The 21,779-nt window shown below is 36.6% G+C and overlaps 1 long non-coding RNA gene across 1 annotated transcript; it reads right to left on the reverse strand.

The window, feature by feature from the left end:
* Nucleotides 1-312: 312 nt before the first annotated feature.
* LOC107555591 (uncharacterized) lies at nucleotides 313-20,989 on the reverse strand. The gene is made up of 3 exons (XR_001605180.1): nucleotides 20,849-20,989; nucleotides 3,417-3,466; nucleotides 313-773 (listed from the first exon to the last, which is right to left on the reverse strand). It is a non-coding gene; the product is annotated as an uncharacterized lncRNA (long non-coding RNA).
* Nucleotides 20,990-21,779: the final 790 nt, after the last annotated feature.

The following is a 21,779-nucleotide window of genomic DNA, read 5'->3' on the forward strand; positions in this document are numbered from 1 at the left end:
CCAGATGAACAGTGTATTCCGATTGAATATGTTGTGTGTCTCTCGTTAACAACCATGACCATATTCTACATTTGAAAAAGCACTGAGAAGCTTCCACTCCAGCCTGCTTCTTGCAAATGCTAGTTGCCTAGCAATGCAATCGCTGATTTTATGGTCTGTGAAGTTCGCAAGAGCCAGAGAGAAAGACACAGACTGAGAGAGAGAGATATCGAGAGATAGCGAAAGAGAGAGAGACTAAATGGATAAAGAAAGACAGAGAGCGACGGGGGTGGGAAAGCATTTGAATATTATTTCAAGCGATTTTCTTTCAAATCTCATACTGATAAATCCAGAGAACACTGTATGACGATGACTGTATGATATGGGAAACATGTAACATATTGATCTGTTTATTTGCACATGCGGAGATGGAGATGAGGTATGCTGCGGGAGTCGATCCGTCTTCATCTATAGGCTACGTCGGGCTAAACTGTATGTGCAAGCAGTTTAGATGATTTTGAGACACATGATTTAATATAGAGATCTAGAATTTGCTTCGTTCCAGGTCTGTGTTTTTGCCTTTACAACACATGAGACCTTCCGTTCCTTCCTTCTGCACATACACAGAGCGAGTGAGAGACAGCCAGGGCTCATCTTAGATCCTAATCTCCCAAGACTCGCCTCCACGAGGAAGTTCTCTTTAACCATCCTACGGTTTTCCTCTCTTATCATTTCAGCCTCCCTGTACCACCTCAGAGAAGAGTGAAGTTCAAAGCGCCATTCAAAAGCCGCCGCTGTAAAAGAGGAGCAGGAAATCTAATTAGAATGAGCGACAAAGAAATTAAAATAACCTGAGCTGTATTCGTGGCACTGAGGTTATGGACATCATCACGCTGCAGGCTGAATATTAAAACAAACCTTTTCTGTATGTGACAGAAGAGTTCTGACTCAGGTGACAGAAATCGGGGCCAGTGGTTTGTCCAAAAGAGCTGTATCATCTTCCATTTAGTTTAATGAAGTACTATAACCCAGGGCTTATTACATTGAGGAATAACGAGGAATCTTGGCTTTGGTTATGTGGTTATTGGACTATGAGCTGGTTTCTTACCAGGACACAATAGGACACAACTGTTTTGCAATTTACGCTGCTCATACTTTACCTGGGTTAACAATTAATCCTATTCATAAACTGACGTTTCACGCTGTACATTCAGAAACCCTGGTTGACATTCTAATTTGCATATTTGTCAGTGTCACTTATTGGACAAATGCGGTACATGGCTCTAACACTGAATGGACTTTTTGGTGGACTATATATGCAAGAATAAAACAGACTCTTCTTTGCTTCAACTCCCATTTTCCATCATCATTTGGCATTTTTCCCCTCAAATGCTTATTTTCTACAAACAAATTATATAGCTGCAAGCTCAAACCAAATATATTCTGTGCTATCTTATCCAAATTTACACTTGTTTTCTCTGCTGATTCTGTGAGTCGTTTGTTTGCAAGTGAATTATTTACATTTCCTTTTTGACAGTCCACAATTTCCAGTCAGCACTGTAAAATCAGAGACTGTAAAATCTCAGCAAGTACTGGAACAGCCACTCCGACACTTCAGTTACAGACTCTCTAGGATCTCCACAAATGCACAAGCAGTGATGAGTGAGTTTTTTGAGTAACAAAAAATGTTGTGAAATAACAAATATAATTTAAAAATATATGTCTTTGCAAAATGTGAAACGCACTGCATGTATTTTGGCTTTTGCATAAATGTATGCATGGTCACATTTTTCTTATGAGATCAGGTTGACAAAAATGTCAGATGAGAAGGGGCTCACATGAGATATCACATGACTTCATAGGTGTTTTGAGCACAAGTGGCTGGCAAAAGTGGTATGTTGTTGATTTCCATATTTAATTTGCATCCTTTTTCTTCCTTCCTTTCGGGCTGGAAGAAAACATCAAAATAAACAAACAATGCTGCCACATTACAGGCTTGCACACAGCAGGAGTGTCACACACGCATGAATGCGTTTACAAAACTGAACAGTAATTTGAGAACTGCTACCATAGTCGAGAGAGATTCAAGAGACACTGAGCAATTAAAATGAAGGAATGGAGAAAAAAACTCCATTTGGACTCCTGTCTTTTCTTACTTTCCTCCACCCTTACCTTGTCTCACTCTTTATCTCCATTGCTGTCATGTCTCCATCTCCCTCCCCACTTTTGTCCAGTTTCACTGTCCTTCTTCACTCTTGCCAAGTCTCATTCTCATCCTGCACTCAACACGCCTTTTCACCGTTTATGACAAACGACAGATGAAATCATTAATTTTCAATGAGATCTAACCCACTGTGGTTGTCAGATCAAAAGTGGATCAGTCATTTTGGATAGAAGCATCTGCCAAATGCATAAATATAATAGATCGTTTGACTACACGATGTGTACCATCCTCCAAGACCTTGTTTGTGAGATGGAAATTTATATATATATATATATATATATATATATATATATATATATATATATATATATATATATATATATATATATATATATGAATTTCCTGTATGTACCATTTATGGGTAAATTAGGTATAAATAGTGTACCTTTTGTAAATCCATTTTTTCAAAGCAGCCCAATAAATACAGGGTAAATGCTCTTTGTTGTAATCCTTTACTGAAGGCATAAACAGAATCATGGAAGCTTCACAGCAAAACATTCATAAGACTGCCACTAGGGGGCGAATTGCAACAGCTGTTTTCAGGGGTCATAGTTCGTGAAAAAGTAACTTCACAATCCCACTTCAATCTTGTCCTGTTTAACTTCCCCTTACAAGATTCTGCATTGATTCACCATCCCTTTCAAACCCTCTTTCCAACTCTGTTTCACTTCTTGAGCACAAACAGAAAGCTAAAATTAGCAACTGTAAAGCAAATCTGCAAAGCAACCTTTTAAAGATTGTCGCCAGTAAAGTTAAATCATTAGCAACCTAGTTCAAGATGGTGTGATGATATTTAAATCATAAGATTCGCTTTTAATAAAATGCATCATGTAAAAGTGAAACCCGACAATGAAGGTTTCTCAGTGGCAAAAGAAAAACTGCAGCTATCAGCTGTGAATTTTTTATTTATTTATTTATTTTTTGTCACAAGATTAAACACTGCACTTTGAAAGAGTGTGTCATTGCCAGCTGGCGATTTCAGACTGATCTCCAGCTTAGATGGCGCATTAGTCACCTATGACCTTCACACACCTAACATCTTCAGAGTGTTCTTTAGTGGCTGATTCCTTCTTTCTGTCTGTGTCTGCCTGAGGTTTTTTCTATATATGCAGACTGAAATATACTCAGGGATACACAGTACTACTTATCAATCAGAGAATGTGAACAAACTCAATCTCCTGAACATCAAAACATCAAAACATAAGGCACGTACCTGTGTTTGATCTTTTCTGGCATTCCGATGTTGCTCAAATCGTTTCATGTCTAACAAGAAAGATCAAATTTGACATTCAGAAATCTTTTTAACAGACATTCATGATGTGTAACATTAAAAAATGTGCATTTAAGGTTTTGTCTTTGAAAATGTAATTGACAGCAAAAAGCATCAACAATAAGAAGCATTTTGTCAGCTGTAAAAAAGCATTTGACACCATTCAGCATTTAATATCAGGACGACCCAGAAGACCCCAAAGTTTCTTTCCAAAGCACAATATTTCTGTAATGATTTTGTGAGCAGTCTGCCGAACCCCAGCTAAGAGGATGTGGGACATGAATGTTTTATCGTCGTGAGCTTGAAATCACATCACATGCCAGCAATGCGTGCCTCCACTTTGGAGAATTACATAAATGCAGTAAAAACATCTTCATGCTAGCAAGTGCAGGATGAGGCAAAAATGAAGAACATTTCACCAAAATGTAGTCTCTGCTCCGTAATGACATGTTCCTCTCAGCGAAATAGATTGAGTCTGCCCCGTCTGAGTGGGTCATTATATATTTAAAATGCCGGATTTGAACACAGGGAGCTGTTTTTTCTTCATCTCCCATGTTTTTAGGGAAGGTTCTTGTCCTAATGACATTTCGAGGTGGGTTAGGAGCTGTTAAATCCTAATCCTGTGAACTGGAGCAGATTAAGACATCCTACAGATTGCCAGAGCGAACAAACACTATTGGTTTTAGCAATTAAGGATCACAAGGATGCTTGTTGTCATGGATATAAATGGGAATGAAGTCAATGTTCCTCCAGGAAGGATACATAATAGCATTAACATCATTACAACCGGTTCCAGGCAAAGCTTCACTTAGATAACTTTATGAAACCCTGTCACTGCAGTTTGCAATCCTGTTGACTGTCCTTTGATCCTCAACACCTGGAAGTCATTGTTATTCGGATGTTACACCTGTGACACATTCTGTCTGGTTCAAATAGACGTGTTGTAACACAAAAGTTGGAGTGAGCCCTTCTCCGTTGCATCAGCAGTTGCCATGGTGACAGTGCATCTGCAGGTGGAGGGTGAATCTGAGGGAAACAGTGCAGGCCTTTCCATAGCTGTGTCTCATTTAGAAGGCTGCGTCCTCCGGAGGTCGCATTCGAAGGCTGCATACGTCATCGAGGCTGTCTCATTTCAGAAAAGCAAGTAGGACACTCCGAATGCGACCTTCGAATACGACCTTCTTTCACAGGAATTCGGAGGATGCATGAGGTCTATCCTTCGCTGCTACAGATAACCCACAATTCTTTGCGTCGCCGTGAACAACCGTTGTTAATTTGAAAAATGCCGGCGCCGGCAGATGTAAGGTACACACAAGCGCAGATGTGGTGTTTACAACTTACCTTAATTCGCCTCGGTAAAAACGGATAAACTTTGTTTTAAATATCTTCCTCCTTTTTTTCTCTAATAGATGTCTGCTGTACGTACGCTGCAGTTCCTCAACATTGAACAAAATAAAACAAGTAAAAGCATTTTTTTTTTTCAAATTACTTTCCAAATTTAGAAATAATTTTCCTTTGGTTAAGTAGTGTGAGAGCGCAACGATGCTCTAAATGTGTTGGCATAGCAACGTGATACTTCCGGTTTCCTTTTCCGCCCGTCCTACGAAGGCCGTCTCGTTTAATTCTTGGTTGAGGACACTTCGTACATGCATCCTACAGAGGATGCGACCTCTAGAGGATTCGACCTCCGGAGGGTGCAGCCTTCTAAATGAGACACAGCTCATGTGTCATTTTCTCTTACAGAATATGTAAGTGATTGGTCGGAAGAGGCTTACAGCTGACCTCAGACGTTCTCATAGAGTTTCTAGCAGTGTTGTGGGAATTATGACGCCGCTGGGATTTACTAGAATCTTCGGCAGATGTTACAATGCCAGGAAAGCAGCAAGGCAAAAGGCGATTTTTGCTGTAACTGCATCCAGACATCAACTTCAGTGTTTTTCTCAGACTCATCTGTGGCAGATGTTCTACAGAAGCCGATGTGGAACGAGTCTCTGCCTCGGACGACATGCACACGGACCACCAACTGTCTGTTTGCTCACTGTCTGATGCATATGCAACACAAAAGTGGCAAGTGCTGACTGAAACCACTACTTCATATCTGTTTGGCTGGCTTTCCATTTCATATTTTATTACTTAGTTATATATTATTATATAAATATTATTACCATTTAAAATAACTGTTTTCTAATTCAATATATTTTAAAATGTAATGTATTTCTGTGAAGAAACATTTCATATTATTATCACCGTTGAAAACAGTGCTGTATATGTAATATTTTTGTGGAAACCTTACATTTTTCTTTCATTAATAGAACAGGTGATAACAAATTCACAAATTCAAAAGAACAGGATTTATTTAAAACAGAATTTATTTGTAACCAAGTAAGAATCTTAACTGAATAAAAGGAAATAATCTTAACTGACCCCTGCAAAACTGTTTTCAAAATCTATTCAAATGATCCACGCTGTATATTATTTATTTTTTTATGCTTTTTTATGTTTAGTATTATTCGTGATATTTTAGTAATTATATTACTATTGTCACAGTACAGAAGGAGACCAAAACGGAGATGTACAGGTAAGCAGGGTTCTTTATTGAACAGAGGTGCTGAGGGGAGAGATGGAGAGCAAACGGGTTAAACAGAAAGAGTTCCAGGAACTGAAGGGATCTAGCTCACTTAGTGACTGCTTCTTGGGTCTTTTTCGGATCTGACGGAAGATGACTTCGACGGTGACAGGTTGGAGTCCAGGTTCGTGAGTCAGGTAAGGAGTAGCGTAGTGAACTCAAGACCAGACAAAGTGCAACTGCAGTGACTGAGTATTTGAGCTAGTGTTGATGAGGTGGTGACAGGTGCGGCTGATTAGTAATCCGGTGATTGTGAACGAGTGTGTGAGGTGATTGGGCCTGACGAAGCTGGACTATCCCTGACAACTATATAGTGTACTTTTTGATTGGTCGCTGTACATGTTGGTCACATTATCTATTTCTGTCAAACTTAAAACTAATAAGTCAAGAAACAGAAATAAGTAAAAGTCTGGCTATTCATTTTTATAAGAATAATAGTACCCATCTGAACCCATTACTTTTAATGGGTGAGATTCAACCCTGAATTTCACATAGGGGCCCCAAGGCTTAGCATGTCAGAGCACATGTTAACTGCCAGACCAGAACACTGGCATTTAAATCCATCTTGATTGGAATTCTCAGAACTGAAGTCAAGCTTTTTAGGTTGTGCTTTACTGTCACACCACATTAAAATTACATAGGAGAGTTTAATTATTTTCCAGAATTTTTTTAACTAGTTGTCATATTGTATTACTAGGCCTTATTATATTATTGTATCATCTCTGTCAACATATTCATGTTATAGTGGAACATATATAATTCACAGGTATTCACTGAGGTCCTAGACTCAACTTCCAGCGAGTTACATGCCAGACATCACCAGAATCAAAGCTGGCAGTTTCAAAATGGGTCAGCCAATCATATTTTACCTCTCCAGTAGAGGTCCTGAAGCTTTTCTCTTACAGGTGTATCTGAGGAAACCGTATGGGCCTCAACACATGTTCCTTAATGATGTGTTGGAAAATCCACAAGAGGAAATGGTTTGTGTTCTATGTGGGAATGGGAATTGGGAGGAATTGGGAAGAATTTAATGATTTGGGTTCCAATTATTCGGTTCCACAATTGTAGAGTAGAGTAGTAAAGCAGGCTACCTCCAATTACAGAAATGCAATTTCATTGTTAAATGAGCAATAACATTAATGTATGTATTATTAAATACAAATGATAAAACCCATAATCTACATTTTTATATGCATATGTTGTTATATGAACAGCACGCCAAATCTGGCTCATCTGGAGTGTTTGTTTGGAACCTGGTGCAGCTTCTTCCTTTGTTTTCTTTTCCTGCACCTAAATAATCGGCCCGAGATCGCCTGAACGAGGTGGTCTCAGCCAGATTGAAAACTAACTCTGGAGCATTTCGATTGTGGTGAGAAAGCAATCCAGCCCAACGGACCAACAAATCAAGCTGCATCATAATCTATAATGGGAAATGTGTTACGTAAAAAGCTGCAGTGTTTGATTCTGTGGGTGAGCACATTAGTTATCGCAGTTGAAAACCAAAGAGAGCGTCTTCATCTTAAACTGTTGTGTAATTACTCTTCTCCGAAACAGGTGCATTACAAGAATGTTGTCCAGAAGAAGCCTTGATTCCCGCTCTAACTGACTTACCAGTTAAAGCGGGAATCAAGACTTTGTCAGGACAGCATTCTTGTAATGATGCCTACATTCACAATAAACCCGCAGAGCTAACTTCTTGATGGATGAAGCTATGAAGAAAAAGGTGTACTCTGACCAATGAGAGGACAGTTTTATTCATATGCGAGATGCATCTTGCATAAACACATTTTGGAAATGTTGCCTTGTGAAAGCGAAACTGAACCAAGAGGAAAATGCAACATTGTAACAAGTCCCTGTTTTGGAAAAAAGCAAACGATATACAGGTCTGAAAATAGCCGTGCTCTATGGGTCTGATTCATAGGGTCTGGGTCTGATTCACTTTTAAAAAGAACCGGTTTGTTAAGAGTTGTTCTTTCAGGGATGGGACTACAAAGCAAAAGGAACAGTTTGTTTTTCAACCATGAATACTGGCGTCTTAACGTCTGGTATCAGAAGCATTTTAGTGGATAAGAAGTATCAGACTATTTTAATAACAGTAATTTATAAAAAATAAAAAATAAAATAAAAGTCATCAATTGCAAACCCTACTCAAAATAACTATTTTTGGTTATTCTTTTATGAAGACTAATTAACACAGGTAAATAGAATACATTTTGTAATACCAATAATACTTTTCCATATTTCTTTCACATTTCCTACTAACATATTTAGATCTTAAATACCTAAGACTATGTTACATTTACACCAAAGTCAGTGTCAGAGGACTGACTGTAAGCCAATGCAGAGGTGTGTGATGAGAAGCCAGTGTGAAGACAAGACAATTTATCACCGTTCATTACCTCAGTACCTTGAAAATTCGGATAAACAGAAAAGTTGACCGAAACCCCACTTTAGAAATTGGGGTTATTTAGATTTAGTGTTGTTTTCCACTTTGAAAATAACATTTAGAAACTTATGTCTTACACAGTTGAATTTCTTTCAGTCTTTCAGTCCATCATTCATTCTTAGTGAATTCCCCCTGAATGTACTTATATGCCAATTTCTGTAGAACCATCTCCAGGATGATCAGAAGAAATGGACAGCACCTGCGTTAAATATATGAGTGTCACAGCAAAGGGTCTGAATACTTAGGACCATGTGATATTTCAGTTTTTCTTTTTTAATAAATCTGCAAAAATGTCAACAATTCTGTGTTTTTCTGTCAATATGGGGTGCTGTGTGTACATTAATGAGGAAAAAAAATTTAACTTAAATGATTTTAGCAAATGGCTGCAATATAACAAAGAGTGAAAAATTTAAGGGGGTCTGAATACTTTCCGTACCCACTGTATATAGAAAAGCAATAAAATTGCCAGTGTTTGTAAGAGCCTCTTTCTCTTAATCCAAAATGGTTGCATGCTTCTTTAGATTGTATATTCTGTCAGTTGCTCTCTTTATTTGTCTCTGGATCCAGTGACCTAAAAAAAAATTAAGGGCAAACAGGACAGATCGATAGTGTTTTATGTGTTTTCACCTCAGCAGGACACCCCATGGTGCAGAAAATACTTTTTCTAATTAGACTTAGACCCTCAATGGCTCTGATTTTGGCCTGAGAAAAGAAAGAGCAATGCCAGTCTAATTGTCTGGTGATGCAATGTTTTAATTAGATAAGTTAACAGGCAGGCAGTATTCTCCACCGGCGTCCCCATCATTAACTATATTCATTATCCCTATGGCTGCAGTGGCGATTGATCATGACAGATCACACGGGAGAGACTCAGACCGGAATCCAATAAGATCCAACGTCCTGAACCAGAGGAGCAGAATTAAACGACTGTTAGAGCAGACGAAGGAAGACTGATAATACACAACAGCCAGCGACCCCAGATAAACTGAGCTCGGTTTAACAGATTTACATGATATCCCATCTAAATACTTCTGCGGCTCTGAGATGCTATCGTCCTATCAAAATATTTAATGCCAAAATATTTTATCTGCAGGGAAAAGATCAAAGCTCTTAATAATAATGTCAGTATTTAAAGGATAAAAAATGGTGTTGTTTTTGTTTATTTGTGTACTTTTGAAGAATGCAAAAATCTAAATGTAACTTTCCTCTCAGGCAAACCGATACATCTTTTGATCTGTAAATCATAAGAACTCTATTTTAATTATGCATCATGAGTAATGCTGATAAGAAACATATTCAGGTTCAATGTATTATTTTTATGATGGATGTCTGGATTCAATGCTGAGGTCAATACAGCCACTTCACTTTGGATTGTGGGTAAATTGTGTTTCTAACGAGCCCAATAAACCAATTAGGAGATTTCGTCCTAAAGCACACACGTGCCAATAAGCAATTAATGAAGACAGAGGAGGAGACAGAAACAAAGCAACAGGTGCCACATAAAATATGACCAATTCTTCAGTTCTTTCAAAGTCTTTACGCATTAGTACTTATACTCAAAAAAAGTCTACAATCTGCCATATTTTCTCATAGTTTTTCTAAACCATCACCTGAGCTAGAAATGACATGTAACGAATCAATAATAATTATAAATAATAATTTTAAATAATATATAATACAATTTTTTCAAATACAAAAATTGTATTATATATTATTTAAAATTATTATTTCAATAATTAATTCACTAATTTTTGCAACTCAGATAACTGAGACATGCTATTCAGCTAAACTCTATGGAAACTTGTTTCTGCCATGAAAAAAATTATGGTGAGATATAAACTCAGAATTTCAAGATATAAACACAATTTTTTGAAAAAATTATTTCAAGATGGTTACTTGCAGTTGCAAAATATAAACTTAGATGTGCACCAAAAGGGCAGAACTGTGATATGAATAGTTGCAATAACTTGTTTTATCTGGCTTCCTGCAAAAAAAAACTAGGGATGCACCGATACCGATACTGAGCTCCTGTACTCGTACTAGTTAAATCGTTACATCCCTATATTATTACTCTCTGACTCTCTGAAATGATACCATGCATTTAGATTAGTGTTCTGAATCACAGCTTCTAGCCTGATGTTGATAGTTACTGATGTTGTTGTTGCAGTACTCAATGTTCTGGATGGTGCCTTTAATGTTCTTGTTAAAACCTTGCTTGTTTTAAATGTGGTAGAGAATGCTCATCTGTGTTAAAGATAAAAATACAGAGGGGGTCAGGGAAGGGAAAAGATTACAGGTAATTGTTTTCAGTTTGACAAAAGATGTATATATATGTATATATATATAATCAACAGAATCAATGGAAGCTCCTGGTTACTCTAAAGTATTGGCCAAATGAATCGATAGGAACTGCTTATGCACAGCATTGAGCTTTAATCAGGCTGTCCAGCGGTATTCAATAGTCACTGTCTGCTAATAAAAATGCTGCAGATGAATCTCTGTGACAGAAAAGTATTAACAAGGTTGGACATAATATTGAAGGAACAGAGGTGTTACGGTTTTTTGTAATTATAAAAATTATCTTGGCCTGATTGAAGTATTTAGCCATCCTTTCTCACCCGTCTGTTATTCTGAACTTGACCATTGTTGTCTGTGGAAAACACCTTTTATTTTATTTTTTTAAGGGGTCATATGATGCGATTTCAAGTTTTCCTTTCTCTTTGGAGTGTTACAAGCTGATTGTGCATAGATAAGATCCCTGAAGTTGCAAAGACTAAAGTCTCAAAACCAAAGAGATATTCTTTATCAAAGTTAAGACTCTGCCACGCCCTCCCTAAAACGGCCCATTCTAACACGCCCCCACATATCTACCTCACTATGTGGAAATATTAGCATTATGCCGCCCAAATGTGCACGCAAAGAAAGAAGGCGTGGTTTCAGTAACCGCAGTTAGTGTTGAAGCAGCCATGTCAGGGAGACGCTGTGTGTTTCTAGGCGAAAGCAAAAGCACTTTATTTGGCCTTCCGAAAGTAGATGCATTTAGGAATCTTTAAGATTACTTACAACAGAACAGCAATGCATTTTATGGATGACCGTTTTGTGAACCTAGGAGAGGAGGTAATTCTGACTTTGCAATGACAATCTGGTGCTTCTGAATCAGCTACTGTTTTGTTATTAGTTTAAGTATTTGCTCTTGACTGTTCAAATGCGGAGTTTTGCACATCGTGTGTGTGTGTGCGCGAGCGAGCGAGCGAGAGAGAGAGAGAGCGCGCGAGAGAGAGAGAGAGCGAGAGAGAAAGAGGGGGGGTTACATCACAGTGGAGTCAGCTGTCTTAACCGTGGCTTGTGTACTGCAAACACATACCAGCTTCATCACTGTGTCTGTCACCGTTAGAGAGAGGTGGGGCATAGAGGACCTACAATAATGTACAGTATTTGAAAAAGAATGTGTTTTTTGAACATTAAAGCATGTCAACATATTCTGTTACACCAAATAATGATCTTTAAAAAAGCATCATATGACCCCTTTCATAATGTGCTGGGGTTTTTTTATGCAGTCACAGTTATTGGTGACTGGAGCTTCTCAAGCTTCCAAAGGTATGCAAAAGTATCATAAAAAGTATCAAAGTAGTCCACACTGATTTGTGCAAAAATTCACTTTTTTTTGTTGCACAGAAGAAATAAATCATATGGATTTGAGACAACATGAGGGTGAGTAAATAATGACAGAAGTTTGATTTTTGAGTGAACTTTTCATTTAAATGACCTGCCACAGTCTTTACTTGTAATCTTCCTTCCCACTATAGAGTCTTTTCACAAATTGCTGTGTCAATAAAGTTGACTGCATCTTGGAAAGAGACTGTAACAGACTCATTAAATTGCAGAAAAGCCGAGCAAGATGGTGCTACGTGACCAGAAATGTCTGATGTGAGTCAGTGGGTCGGTATGCACACATTTCATACTTTGTTCATTTCTTGTTCTGAATACGCATGTGATGGCAAGCTGTCACAGAAATGAATGAAACAGATCATTGGCATTCATGAAGCAGAAACAGTGTTAGTAAATGTTCAAAAGTGTGAGCATCTCTACATTTCATGGTTTGTAACCGCTTCCATAGTGTAACCATCTTTGCCTGTCAACATTAATCAATGTTTTGACAGTGTGGGCTTTTTGAGAATATATATAAAAAAAATGTGCAGCAATGAGGGCTTCTGTTTATTTTCTCGGCAGAGTAAATTATGTGTTTTAGTGTTTGACAGTTTCGTTTTTACATGGAATTATTAGGAGAAAAAGCTATCAAAATATAATATTTGTCTGAGATGGGGTTATAATAGTTTACTAAAACTGAAGCCATTAAACATTTTTATTTCATGAAGAAAATAAAACTCTACTAAAAATTATGTTCTGCTAGTTTTATTTAATGTGTCAAAATAAACAATAACTAATAAAAATGACAAAAGCACAAAACAAAATTACTAAAACCTAAACTTAACTAAAAATTTTAATGAAAACTGGAAATATAAAAATAAAAACTAATTAAAAATATTAGTGAAAACTATAATAGTATCTCAGTGATACTAAAATAACACTGGTTTACAATGAGAAGATGCATAAAACAGTTATGCAAGTAGCTGCAGCGGGCCAGGGTTATTTCAGTATCCATCAATTTAGGTGTTATTTTTGACTCTGAGCTTTGCCTTGAAAAGCAAATTAGCTCAGTTGTTAAAAACAGCTATTATCAATTGAGAATCGTTTCTAGACTTCTTTCCTTTCAAGACTTGGAAAAAGTTATTCATGCATTTATCACATCACGATTGGACTACTGTAATTCCTTATACCTAGGTCGTCCCCAATCTTCACTGGCTCGTTTGCAGATTGTCCAGAATGCAGCAGCCAGATTGTTAACTGGTGCAAAAAAACGTGATCATATCACTCCAATTTTAGTGTCGCTCCACTGGCTTCCTGTCTCCTTTAGAATTCAATTCAAAATTTTGTTGATTGTTTTTAAAGTACTTAATGGACAAGCCCCATCATACATTTCTGATCGTATCTCATTTAATTCTGCTCCTAAGTCCCTCAGATCTGCTAATAAAGCTCTTTTATATGTCCCACGGTCACGACTTAAGTTTAAAGGTGACAAAGCCTTTGCAGTAGCTGCTCCACGGTGATGGAATCAGTTGCCACCTGACATTAAGAGTACTCTGTCTATTTCGGTTTTTAAGTCTAGACTTAAAATGCATCTTTATTCTATGGCCTTTCCTGATTTTTAATTTATGGATTAGTATTATCATCTTGGATTTTAATTTGTATTTTATTTTATACTTTACTGTATTTTATGATTGTTTTGTACAGCACTTTGGTCAGTGTAAGCTTAATTTAAATGTGCTCTATAAATAAAATTTACTTACAGTATAATTTAGATACTACTGTAGTTTTTATTCATACACTGAAAAAAAATGTTCATTCATCCAATTAAAAAAATTGAGGGTAATGATTCCCTTAGGGCAAGTTATTTATTTTTCATTGGCTCAAGTTAAAAAATATAGATGTGAATCATTACCCTACATTTTTTTAATTGGATGAATGAAACATTTTTTTCAGTGTATATACCGTATTTAAATATACACACACATTTTATATATTTTTATTTATATTTCAGTTAAAATTGTAGTATATTTGTAGTGTTTTTTATGTCTATATTGTTGTCATTCATTTTTATTTCAAGTTTCTGTTTTAGTTATTTTAGTACATCAAAATAAACTAAATGAAATACTTTCAGTAACACTTTCTATGAAGCCCATATTTATAATACATTATAAGGGTATTCTTAAGGCATTATAATGGATGCATAATGCATTATAAAAACCTTATAATATGTTATATCATCTTATGAATATTTATAAGAACAGTTTTAATGTATTATAATATTTACTTATTTGTGGTTATAGCTTTTAAGAGTATGATGATTTATAACAAACAGTGAACATGTTGCATCCACTTAAGTTACAATGGATTACATTTCTCATAGTTATAATGTATTATAAGTCTCATATCTTGCCATCTTTCTTATGATACTTTACTTAAAGCCATTCAAAGACCACTTATAAGTATAGTAATAATTTTTTTTTTTCTCAAACAGCCATAAGATTAGATATCAGATCAGATGAATGTGTAATATGACACATTTGCTTTGAACTATTTTTATTGTAATATCAGTTTGATTATTTTGATGGTACCCTTTAGACAGCTGTTGATAAGTAACTCTGCAACTACATGTCAACTAGCAGTCATTGGAGTCATTGGAGTATTAGTAGTATGTCTGCTAAATATATGCTAACACTTTATTTTGATGGTTCCCCAACAGACAAACTGACTATAACTAACTTTGCAAGTATGTCAACATTCTACCTACCTTAACCTTAACCACTTAAAAGATGTAGTAAGATACTGTGCAGACCTTAAATAAACAATGTCAAGATATATAGTCCATTATAAATGTAAAAATAGATTTAATATGGTGTTCATTGTGTGTTATAAATAATCATAATCTTAAAAGTTATAAGCACAAATGCGTAAGCATTATAATGTATTATAATTGTTGTTATGATTATTTATAAGATGTAAGAACATTTTATAAGTTTTTTATAATGCATTAGGAATACCCTTGTAATGTATTATAAATATGGGCTTCATAGAAAGTGTTACCATACTTTCTTTTAGTTTAAGTTGATTTGAAGGACCACAAATTGTTTTATGGTTTTAGTTTACTATAGTAGCCCTGCAGCTGACTGTACATTATCTCTGACATGATTCCAAACGTTATTAGGCTAATTATTATTTCTACCTCATCTTGTTTGGCCCGTACCCTAAAACCTCCATTTCAGTGCTTCCTCATCATCCAAACACTTCCAGATCAGCATGTTTGATATAATATATTGACATTGTCCCCTATCACCTCTGAAACGGAGACGTGCCAGATCATACAGCTTTATGAGCTGGGACTGATTTAGAAGGAAGATATAGTGATTATCTGTCCGTCAACAGCAAAAAGAAATGTTTTAAAACCCAATTTTCTCACTTTCAATTACCGGCCCATGAAGGGGAGGCAGAGAGGGGTTTGAAGAAATGAGCCGTGTGACTTCAGTCCCCTGCCGAACTGTCTGAGTGAGTGAATGAGGTACTTAGCCTCAGTGAGTCTCTCATTCTCATGGCTCATTTTCAGCATTATTTTATGTTGACGAATGATGGCTTCATGAATATTTATATTTGATCTATTTAGCCAAAAATGAGCAGTAAGCTAATTTATTGCAAATGCACACATTTTATAAATTTCTATCTTAACTGTTCAATACGTTAGTACCACAGAAGTCATTTCATATGGAAGGTAGATTGTGAAAAATGATGCTTAATATTCAGTTGCCATGCAAAATGTGATTGCGGCTATAAGTAATGGGGTTTTAAAGATTTTTAAAAATTTTAAATGAGTATTCCATTATTAAAATTTATTTTGAGGTCTGGTTTTGCCAAAGGCAGATTGCAAATGTTCATGAGCAATCATGAAACCTAAACCCATCTGTGACATCACATCCTTTCTGTGTGGGCCTTTATCAGGTGCTTGGCTTTGCTGTCAGTTATCAGTTTTCTATAAGCCTGTATGCATTTAATTTTTTTCTTTGATTTGAGTCTGTTTCCTCTCCTCCTCATCTTTTGAGTTTACATAATGGCATAATGTAGGACACTGGCCGCCAGAAGCAATATCTCTCCTTGGAACACTTGTGAGTGTGAATGGAGAGGATCTATTTCAGGAAGTGGGTTAATGGTAAAAGGAAGTAGATTAATTTTTATGAATAAACAGCATTATTTGTGTCATAAACTGTGTCCAAGTTCCTGTACTGAATTCAATGGTTCTCAACCGCTGCTGAAGTACCTTCGTTCTACAGGTGTGTAGAATAAATACTTTCCCGGATATACTACATTTGCCATATTGCCAATCAGTGTCCATTGACAGTCTATGTTTTCAAACTGTCAGAAACTGTCTCAGGGAAGCTCATCTGCATGCTCGTCGTCCTCATCGGGGTCTCGACCTGGTCTCGACCCTCGTAACAGACTTGAGTGGGCAAATGCTCACATTCGATGGCGTCTGGCACTTTGGAGAGCCAGCCTAAGGCACACCTGTGCAGTAATCATACTGTCTAATCAGCATCTTGATATGCCACACCTGTGAGGTGGATGGATTATCTCGGCAAAGGAGAAGTGCTCACTAACAGAGATTTAGACAGATTTGTGAACAATATTTGAGAGAAATAGGCCTTTTGTGTACATAGAAAAAGTCTTAGATCTTTGAGTTCAGCTCATGAAAAATGGGGGCAAAAACAAAAGTGTTGCGTTTATAATTTTGTTCAGTGTATGATGGACCAACACCAAAAAAATATTTTTAAAACAGAGACAATTGGTATACTTGAAAAATATTTGATTAACAAAAGCTGCTTACCATATTTTTCAGCTTTTGTATCTGTTTTCTCCTCAGCTTGTCTCTGTTGATTACTTCAGAATCTCAGCATACACTCTTAAAAATAAAGGTGCTTCATGATGCCATAGAAGAACCTGTTTTGTCTAAATGGTTCCATAAAGAACCTTTACAATCTGAAGAACCTTTCTGTTTCACAAAAGGTTCTTTGTGGTGAAAGAAGGTTCTTCAGATTGTATAAAGGTAAGTAAGTAATGAAAGGTTCATATGGTTTGTGAGTCCCCCACAACAGGTTGACATGCATGCAAGGTCAAAAAACACTTTCATTGTCTGATAACACATTTATTTTTTACCTTTCTTGCTCAACGACTCCCAAACGATTCGCTCAACGATTAATTTTTCCAAACCCCTCCTTTGCGTGGCACTAATCTGCGGTGATTGGTCCAATTGGTCTCATTATCATTTCATCATGCCTGTAATGACTGATAAAGCAGCGCTTGTGAGCGCAGGGCTGCTTTGTGTACGGCGTTAGGGGCCATTCACACAGAACGTGTCTTTGCGTCTAAAAACGCGACATGCAGCGCTCAGGAATGGGTTTTTAAAAAAGCGCAGCGAAGAACGCGAGGGTCTCGAGACGCGCTTTTGAGACGTGATGCAATAAGGACAGTAACGGAAATAATAGAAATAGCCAAACAGCAGAATTGATAGATACGAATTTTGACATGGAAAAAAGTAAAATAATTGCACTGACATCGATAAAAATGGTGTTGCTGCTCAGAGAACAAAAGGACAGAGATCTGTTTGGGTTCACCCCATCCTCCATGCAGACATAAATATGGGGAATACCATCGGCTTGTTCAAGAGCTGAAGCTAGATGGCTAGATAGATATTTCTCTCCAAGCTCTTTTTTTTAAGGAACAAGCAACAAGAAATGTTATATAATTCAGGGTATCTGGACACAACCGCTATGAGCGTTTCGTCCTCCGCCATGTTGTCGTCAAATAAAACCGTTGTCATGCCAACTTGCTACTGTAAACAAAAGCTCGCAACGCTTGCCCCGCCTCCGAGTTCTTCTGATTGGTCCACTACTTTTGGAACTGACATTGATGAGTGGCACTACGTGTAAAAGTTGAAATTCTTTTAACTTGACACGGCGTCTTAAAAACGCGGCGCTCATGTGCGAGACGCAAGCGTAACAGTCATGCACGTCCATCAAGCACATGTTTACATTCTGTGTGAATGGCCCCTTACCGGGAAACCGCTTTTTTCCGCTCCAAAAGCGCCACCTAGTGGCAAAGAATGAATTTGTACTTTCATTCAGACCAATGCGAAAAGACCAACAAGTGGGCGGGCATTGGCAATATGTTAATATGTCATGTTGATGTCAACATAAAACGGCTTGGGATTCGTTTTAAAAACGACTTGTTTCGATGTTTCAGAGTCGACTCTTTTTTCTTTTGAGAGACAATAATGCACGGTGCACTTTCAGATTTAAAACTTTGCAGGATGTTTTCATTCACTTTAAGCTGTGTTACACACTGCATGAAAGGTCATTTTCAAAAATCCATAATAGGGGCACTTTAAAGAACCTTTGACTGAATGTTTCATTGTAGAACCAAAAATGGTTCTTCTGTGGCATCGCTGTGAAGAACCTTTTAAGCACCTTTATTTTTAAGAGTGTATACACACACTGTAAAAATGATTTTTTTGAAGTTGTAAACAAAGCAAAATTGTTACCGAACTGTTTTACAAGAAAATAGTATTTCTACTTAAACTGTCATGTTTAATTCAATGTGTCACTTGCCATTTCATTGCAATTGTTTTTTAAATTTGCTAGCAATTTCTGAGTGAAAACTTTACACCCATTTTTTTTATCCCCAGTGGGTTATCAGGTATTTTTGCATGCTGTTGATAGTGTTGCCTACAAGTGAAAAAAACGCACTAAGGAAATTTATAATTCATATAATAGCTGAGGGCCTTGATATTTTATTTACTCATTTATTTATTACCCCAAAGTGATTTTTTTAATTCCGTGTGCAATATTTAAAAGATCTTTACCCAGCAGGATCTACTAGTGAAGCAAATACAAACACATTTAATCGCAATCTCCTGCCCCTGACACAAATGTCATCCTTATTTTTCATGGCTGAAAATCCAATTATCAAACCAGCTGAAGTTATCCTACAAAGTTCATCCTGGCAACACAACAGCTTGTCTGGGTCAGAGCGAGAATGGGATTTTTCAACATGCTGCTCATAATTGAATTTGCTCCTCTGATTGTCGGCTCGGGAGATCTCATCCCACTGACGAGCCCAGAGTTATGTTTGAATTTATGGAAAAACAAGTGTGACTGTTAGCGTGCGTGTGAACCGCATGATGAATTGGTAATGGTGGAGGGACACCGGGAGCATCTGAATGTCTTTATCAGATTGTCTTGGGTGTGACTTGAAAATGCATAATTGAATTATATTATGAAGCTCAAATCAATGGACGCTATCAATCTGTCCAAACATTTGATGAAAAATCATGAGCTTATAGAGCAATTATTTAAGGTATGTTTCATGTTGGCACATGTGAGATGATCCTAAATGTAACAAGCATGTAAATGATGGAGGACCTTACAGTAAACAGCATGCAATATGTCTCGTCTTAATGTTCTTTGTTTTTACTAGAGAAATGGGCATGCACTGAAGATAATTATAGTCATGCTGTAAATGTTGATTTTGAAATAAGAAAAATATGTTGTTTTTGTTATTTTTTAATTTGTTGTTCAGTCTCTTATCACTCTTTAGCAGTTTTTCCATTCCATAATTTTTCCCATTATTTTTACAATAAATATGCACTTTTTTCTAAGTAAATTAAAGGTCCACTTTTAATTTTTTGCTAATTAAAAAGGTTTTGCACGAAGAAATTAACAGCAATTTTGAAAAATATGAATACAATTATGGAGTGTTACACTAAGTGCAACTTGTTGGCAGAGGCTATTTGCTCTAACTCCACCCACCAATGTGTGGCTGGGCTGGACAACATAACAAAAGACGGCTGTCAATCAATGGCTTCAGTGAAGTAGATGATAAAGCGCATGACACATTCTTTATGACACGAGCAACTCCAGTTTGAATCCACCTTTTGCCGAACTCATGTTTCTCCCTTTTCACATCAGAAAGGCATTTGTTTTCAATAAAAAATGAAAGAAATAATCAAAATTTAAAATAGTATCGGGCAGGGTTAGGGTAAGTGTAGGGATGGCTTTATTGTCCCAATAAGGCAGCATCCATTTAATAATTCTAATAAAAATGATCATTTACACTCAATATGTTATTATTGCATGCTGTTTTACAATGTACTACAGTACTGAGGTGCAGATATTTGCCACTATTTGAAATTAGTAGTAGAAATAGCAGAAAATACTGCTATACACTCTTAAAAATAAAGGTGCTTCACGATGCCATAGAAGAACCTTTTTGTCTAAATGGTTCCATAAAGAACCTTTAACATCTGAAGAACCTTTCTGTTTCACAAAAGGTTCTTTGTGGTGAAAGAAGGTTCTTCAGATTATAAAAAGGTAAGAAAGAGATGGTTCTTTAAAGAACCTTTGACTGAATGGTTCTTTGTGGAACCAAAAATGGTTCTTCTATGGCATCGCTTAAAGAACCTTTTGAAGCACCTTTATTTTTAAGAGTGTAGTGTGAATAGAATATATCGCTATTTGCACTTAACGTTAGTGTAAATAGCATCTATCGCAAATAGCCACTGCCATATAATTATGTGCACTCACATGAGATGAATAATCCAGCCACATCATATATTAATATTAACAACAGAAATACATTTACCTCTTATCACTTTTAGAATAAATGCAGGGAAATCAAGCGCCAAACACGAACACACAATGTCACAGCGACAGCAATCCAATCATGTTTCCAGACACATGAAAAATGCATGAAAATATTTATGATTGAATCCAAGAATGTCCATTTTGTTGATGTTCCTGAGAAAGAGAAAAACAAAAATGAACAAAACAAACATTTAGCATACAACTTTGGTGTCAGCAGTTAACAAACAAATCTAATACATTCATGCCAATAGGTGTCGCTATCAAGTCCAAATCACTGGAATGAAAAATAGCCTCATTTAAAGAAAATAGTTTGAGATTATTTAGATTTTTTTAATATGGTGAGTTTCTGATGTTAAAGTTTTGATGCTGATATTTGATGCTGATACATGTCTTACAATTAATTTTTACATTTATGGGAAAACCACATCAGAAAGTCACCACAGGTCATGAGAAAGCAGTACCGGCAAAGATAAAAGCAAATGAGCAGCGACTTTGAAATGGTAGTTTGGGGGATGAGGCTATTCTGATTATGCTCTTTGGTAAGCCACCGTTCTGTATAATTCATGTTACACCTTTAAAATGAAAATGCAATTTCAAGGCTCTCTGTCAGAATCAGTCATGATCAGATGCCTAGATAGAGGAAAAGGTCTGTTTTTGCACTAAAAAATACTGCCCAACTTCACATACTGTACAGTAAACTGACAGGATTGGAAATACGAGTTTGTTGAGCAGGGAGACTCCAGTATTCAGTAAAAGATTTGTTTCTTGCTTCTTTGACTTTCTTGTCAGTCTTGACAGGGTCAGGCTATCTCAGAAAAGCTGCTTGCATACAATGTGAAGGCTGAGTTTAAAGATAAATAACCTTACCTATACAATTTCGTGCTGTTGTTTTCCCTCACTTTCAACCAAGCAAATTTCACTGTCAGGGA

The sequence above is a fragment of the Sinocyclocheilus grahami genome, unplaced genomic scaffold, assembly GCF_001515645.1.
Source record: "Sinocyclocheilus grahami isolate Dianchi unplaced genomic scaffold, SAMN03320097.WGS_v1.1 scaffold539.1, whole genome shotgun sequence".
Taxonomy (NCBI): Eukaryota; Metazoa; Chordata; class Actinopteri; order Cypriniformes; family Cyprinidae; genus Sinocyclocheilus; species Sinocyclocheilus grahami.